Consider the following 6,460-nt stretch of genomic DNA (forward strand, 5'->3'; position numbering starts at 1 on the left):
TCCTTTGACCCGGACCAAATCGGTGTTAATGATCATTAGTGCCCTCACGATTTGAATATGCCGGCTTTGCAGAGCCAGGTGCATGGGACTAAACCCCTCTGGGTCCAGCTTCCGAGCAAGCGAGAGCATCAAGGTTGCCAATGCCAAAGCGAAATAAGGTTTTTCGGCAGCCACAGCTTCATGTAAAGGAGTATTATACAGCGATCTCTTATCCATCTTATCTAGAAGGTATGGATCATCAGCAAGCTGTGCATGGAGCTTGTTAATGTCTTCATCTTCTGTTGCATACTGCATTTTCTCAGAGCGACTAGAGATGGGTAGCTGCGGTACGGTGAAAGGGTCAATCAATAGGTGATGAGTGAGAATGGACAGAGATTAGTAGCCAGAATATCAAGAATGGAAGCTACATTGATGGGTATTCGAATATCATTTTAATCTTCATAGGGAGCTCCGGCTAGCTTTTATGTGGATGTGACAATACAATAAGATTCAAATGGTACACGTCTACATCTGATCGCTAGCCGAAAGCTCTGTCTCGTTGGAAGAGTTTCTCTACCTTTGGTGTAACTATGTCTCCTCCCTCCTCAATCCAAACCCTAACTATAAACCCTAGCCCTTCCCCTCACGATCTATGGAGAGTTTCTCTATCATTCCAACTCCCCCGTACCCTAATCAAAACCACATAGCCTATTTCGCTACTGTTTTCATCCATACATGAAGCTCAGTCACTATTCTATTGACATTATTCTCGCCCCAGTACTTTTCCTTCCCTCAATCCCCTGAAATACATGTTTATAACCATACCCATCCTTCGAGCAGCCTTGTTTGCCTCTAGAAACCCCCAAATCAATCTATCCCAAAACCCTAGCCATCCCATTGTTTCACCCTTATCTCTCCATTCTCTCCCTCGTTTCCTTTAAAACCCCCTTTTCCTTGAAAACCTACCTCTTCTAGCTTTTACTCATGGATGATGTGCGTGTTGGTCTTGCTCCATTGGCAGCCCCACTCAATCTCAAACGCTCATTCCCTTCCTTTTCAACCCTGAAAACCTGCATTGCACAACCCTTGCTTGTCTTCAAATTCACTCGCCCTTCACAGCCCTGGTTTGGTATCCGTGATTATCATAGATTGCCTCCACTACTTGAGTCGTTTGTCTGAACTACACTCCCTTCTGACTTGAAGCTGGGATAGCGAGCTCATATGGAGTACACGGGAGTAGACCCTCGCCTGGAGCTTCTCTCGAGAAACTAGGTAACATGTGGTCAGTAGATAAAATCATAGACTTAGAAGATGTAGATACTACTGGAACATGAGAAGGATTGTCAGTTGATGCTGATTGGAAAATTATTTACTAATCCTTCTATTAACTTCCAAGCTTTTCAAAGTACTATGAAAAAGGCATGAAAGATAGATAGTGTGGACATTACCCTATTGGAGCAGGAACTGTTTCTGTTCGCATTCAAAACAGAAGAGGAATCTAAACGTGTGCTGAATGGGGGACCATGGTCTTTTGCTAATCACATGCTTCTGCTAAAACCATGGGAACCCAACACTTCTTCCCGATGTTATGATTTCTCGAAGGGAGCCTTTTGGGTACACATTTATGGTCTACCTGTGGAGTGGCGAAAGGAAGTAGCTGTAAGTAAGATTGCCATGGATTTAGAAGAAGTCTTGGATATGAAAGTAGAAACAAGAGGGACTGCTGCCTTTGTATCAGGGAAAGTGAAAGTCGAACTAGATCTATTTGCTCCCCTAAAGCAAGGAAGTGTCGTTAGACATGCAAGAAAAAAATTCTAGTTGGAGTATAAATATGAGAGATTACCTCATTTTTGCTACGCCTGCAGCAAACTGGGTCACTACACTACTCATTGCGCTGATAGTCCTGTAGATGTGGAGAGAATAGAGGGACTTCATTTTGGGTACAGGCTTAAGGCAGAAGCAAGAGAGTTCAGTCCCATATGGAAGCTCTTCTTCGAAGACAAATATGAGGAAAGCGTAGTAGAGGAAATTATACCTGAAACTCTAGAAATATCGAATCAGATGGAGATTTTCCAGCAACTGCCTCCCAACACTAGCCGGATGCGTAGACCTTACAAGAGAAAGGAAATAGACAAAGACCCTTCAAGTCTGTTTCAAGGAGAGGCCAATACTCCTTTTCTGTTACTGACTTGGCCAGACAAAGGGAAAGCTCCTCTAAGCCAGAAAAAAACGCTCATTACTGAATCATACCAGAAAAAAGAGGGGAAAACAGCAAAACATACAGTTAAAAAACAGAAAAGGTTCAACCCCTATGGTACAGAAAAGGTAAACCAGGAACCTCTTGATGAGACACAACTCCTAGAAACCCCAATCCAATTTGTAAAGGCAAAGGGTGCACAGGCTTTGGTGGTTAGCCCTAATAACCACCAGGGTACCAATGAATATCTTAAGCTGGAATTGTCAGGGGCTAGGCTACCCCTTGACAATCTAGGAACTAGGAGCTTTGGTGGCTCTCAATAGGCCCAGTATCGTGTTTCTTATGGAAACGAAGAACAAGGAACCAACGGTGCTTAAGATAAAGAATAAGTTAAAATTTCAATACCATTTTGTTGTAAATCTAGTTGGGACTGTGGGGGGATTGGCTCTCATGTGGAATGAAGAAGTTCTGATATTAATAGACTCTTTCTCTGCTGCGTTTATAAATGTCACTTGTAGATGGGAGGGAAACAAGATAGTTATGAGAATTACTCTTGTGCATGCACCATACACTTTTCAGAAAAGAATATTGCTTTGGGATGAATTGACATATATCAACTCTCACAACCATCTTCCTTGGATTTGTCTTGGCGATTTCAATGAAATTCTATATCATTGGGAGAAGATTGGAAAGAGAATGGCTGAAAATTATTGAATGGTGGCATTTCAGGAGTTTATTAATGATTGCTTTTTCATGGAATTGGAGGGTTAAGGATGTGCTTTCACCTGGGCAAATAACTGAGAGGGAGATGATTTTATCAAAGAAAAACTAGATCGAGCTTTACGTAATGCAGAATGGAGGGTCTCTTTCCCACAAGCGTTAGTGTTCACCTTGCCAGCAGTAGGTTCTGATCACAGCCCTCTTATGTTGTCACTCGCGACTGTTAGGATGAAAAGGAAAGAAGAGTTCAAGTTTGAAGCCTTTTGGTTGAATGATAATGAATTTGAGGGTATCGTAAACTCAGCCTTGAATGATCCAAGCAAAGCTAATCTGAGTTTGTGGCCGAAATTACAAAAAGTCAAAGGATCACATGCTGTTTGGAGTAAAAAATTCTCAAATGTTCAAAAATAAATCAAGCTCCTAAAAACAGAACTTGAATCTATCACAAATGGCCGGGAGGCTGAATGTTACAGAAAGAGGATCCAAGGAATTAGGGGAAAGATTGAGGCATTGTGGAAGCATGAAGAGATGTATTGGGGAATGCGGTCGAGAATTATGTGGCTGAAATGGGGTGATAGGAATACAAAATATTTTCATGCCACCACGATCCAACGTAAATAGAGAAACAGAATTTCCATGCTCCAAATCTCGGATAGTGGATGGAGTAATGACCCTGGAAAACTGAAAGAGGTGACAACAGACTTTTTTACTGAATTGTACAGCTTGGGTGGTCCACGTGATTTTCAACCCATCATTGACCAATGCCCAAGTGTAGTAAGGGAGAAAGTGAATGAAGCCTTAACATCCAGAATAACTTTACACGAAGTAAAAAATGCCGTCTTCCAATTAGGAGCAGTTAAATATCCGGGCCCGGATGGTTTGAATGGATAGTTCTATCAACATCATTGGATGAAGATTCATAAGGATGTTCTAAAAATGGTCAAGGATTTCATGGAGACAGGTTGCATGAACCCGACTTTGAATAAAACCCAAATTACACTTGCCCCCAAAATCCGCAGTCCAGAAAGATTGGATCAGCTTCGGCCCATCAGCTTTGGCCCATCAGCTTTTGTAATTTTGATTATAAGATCATTCCAAAGGTGTTGGCAAATCGTTTGAAGCAGTGGCTGCCTGAACTGATAGAAATGGAACAAAGTGCTTTTGTTAGTGGAAGACAAATACGGGACAATATCTTGATTGTCCAAGAAATCCTTCACTAACTAAGAATCAGGAAAAGGACGAAAAAATTTTCAAACGGTGCTTAAACTTGACATGAAGAAGGCTTATGATAGAATTGAATGGGATTTTCTAGAGGCTTGTATATTGAAGATGGGGTTCAGTAAGAAATGGGTATCGTGGATAATGCAATGTATGGCCACTGTCTCTTTCGGTGTGAAATTCAATGAGGAACCTTTACCTTATTTTCAACCAAAGCGAGGAATTAGACAGGATGATCCTCTCTCTCCTTACCTATTTATAATTGTTGCAAATGTTATATCTCTTCTTATGAAAAAGGCAACTGCTGAGGGGAGAATTAAAGGTATTAAATTGAATAGAAATTGCCCAACACTCTCCCACCTACTGTTCGCAAACGACTTAATCTTCTTCTTGGATGGTAAGTTAAGTGAATGCCAAAACCTAGCTAATATTCTGAATAAATATTGTGTTGCTACTGGTCAGGTGATCAATTTGAACAAATGAGCGATCCTTTATAGCTCAGGCTACCCTCAGAACTAAAAAAGGAATATGGCTCAGTAGCCGGGAAATACTTGGGTATCCCTTCGGACTGGAGAATTTAAAAAAAATGAAATGTTTGTATGGATACTGGCTAGGGTTAATATGAAGCTTGAAGGATGGAAGAAAAAGTTGATATCTAAAGCTGGGAAAGAAATTCTCTTGAAAGCGGTAGTCCAAGCTCTACCGCAATACGCGATGTCGATTTTCAAAATCTCGATATCCATTTGTAAAGCTATTAAGCAGAAGATTGCCTCCTTTTGGTGGAAGAACAATGACTCGAAAGCTGGAATACATTGGAAAAGCTAGAATGTGCTGAAAATGAGGAAAGATAGCAGAGGAATGGGGTTCCAAGACCTCATCACTTTCAATAAGGCCATGTTGGGTAAGCAAGCATGGAGAATACCATCTACGCTGTGGATTCAGCTTTTTAAAGGACTCTATTTTCCTAACACAGACTTCTAGCATGCAAGGAAGGGGCACTGAGCATCGTGGGGATGGCAAAGTTTACTAACTGGAAGGGATGTAATATCAGATTCAGTTCAATGGTCAGTGGGCAATGGAGAATCGATTAGAATCCGCGAAGATAAATGGTTGAAGCAAGACACATTACGGGACCAACTAATCGAGAGGATCCTCAGCTTGTTACCGAGTTGATAGACAAGCACAGCTACTCATGGAAGGAAGAAAAATCCAAAACATGCTGGAAAACAGAATCGCAAATGAAATACTAGCGATCCCCATCCCATCCACAGGAGAGGAAGACAAAATAGTATGGACAGCAGCAAAGTCTGGTACCTATTCAGTCAAAAGTGGGTATAATCTACTCAGGAAAGTGGACAATGACTAAACTCAGAAACAAGCGTTGTCCTCTTACCAAAAGCCTAGAACCTTGTGGTGCAAAGTGTGGAATTTGCAGACCCTACCCAAAATCAGAATTTTCATGTGGAATCTATGCCAAAACACACTCCCCACAAAGGAAAATTTATTCAAACGGAGAGCTTTACCTGACCCGATGTGCCCATTGTGCAGAAGGAGCCCAGAAATAGCAGAGCACTTGTTCCTACCCTGTCCCTAGACAACTGAAGTATGGTCAGACCAACATCTACGCATACGGATACAGAAAGAAGGACTCACCAGCATAGATTGAGGGCTTCTACACTACAAGAGTGACTTACCTGATACACCCAACCTCGAGTTAGTGGCCGAAGTGCTCTGGTTCATTTGGAAAGAGAGGAACGCGACCATTTTCCAAGCTAAACTGCCAGATCCACAAGGAGTTGTGGCCGAAACACTTGCAAAGCATGAAAATTTTGAATCCTGGTGCTCGAATCAGAAGTTTAACTCAGCAGAAGATCGAAACTCAACCTTCAAATGGACTCCACCGGCTTTGGGTTTGCTTAAAATCAACGTTGATGGCGCCTTCGTCGCCAGAACTTCTACCGGAGCAGTCGCCGGAGTGTGCAGAGACGCCTCTGGAGTGTTGATGGGCGGGTTCGCCCGTGAGGTGAAGGCCCAATCATCGCTGCATGCTGAAACCCTAGCAGTAATTGACGGTATGGAGTTCGCGGCCGAGCGGGAGAAGGAAAAGGGCACACGAGTGTAAACTGTGGAGTTTGACCGTCTTACTTTAGTTAAGACACTTCTGGGAGCGGACCATGCATCGTGGAAAGTCACCATGCTTATCAAGAAAGGCCGAGCCGCACTCACTTCTTTGCCATATTTAAGTTTGACTCACTATTTCAGAAGTCAAAATAAAATTGCGGATTGGATTGCCAAAGCCCAACTCCGTCGGTCCCTCCTATGAACCGGACCTCGAGCCCTCCCCAA

General features: G+C 42.5%; 1 long non-coding RNA gene across 5 annotated transcripts; it reads right to left on the minus strand.

The window, feature by feature from the left end:
- Positions 1-375: 375 nt before the first annotated feature.
- LOC115689215 (uncharacterized) lies at positions 376-5,952 on the minus strand. 5 transcript variants are annotated; one of them, XR_008818097.1, is made up of 6 exons: positions 5,809-5,952; positions 5,638-5,704; positions 2,015-2,089; positions 1,823-1,882; positions 1,428-1,612; positions 376-1,247 (listed from the first exon to the last, which is right to left on the minus strand). It is a non-coding gene; the product is annotated as an uncharacterized LOC115689215 (long non-coding RNA). The 5 variants fall into 5 exon arrangements; XR_008818096.1 differs by having other exon boundaries at positions 5,638-5,712; XR_008818098.1 differs by having other exon boundaries at positions 1,428-1,636; positions 5,638-5,712.
- Between the last annotated feature and the right edge of the window lie 508 nt (positions 5,953-6,460).

The sequence above is a fragment of the Syzygium oleosum genome, unplaced genomic scaffold (genome assembly GCF_021117445.2).
Source record: "Syzygium oleosum isolate NSW1041296 unplaced genomic scaffold, Sole_v2.1 Sole_v2.15, whole genome shotgun sequence".
In the NCBI taxonomy this organism is placed as follows: Eukaryota; Viridiplantae; Streptophyta; class Magnoliopsida; order Myrtales; family Myrtaceae; genus Syzygium; species Syzygium oleosum.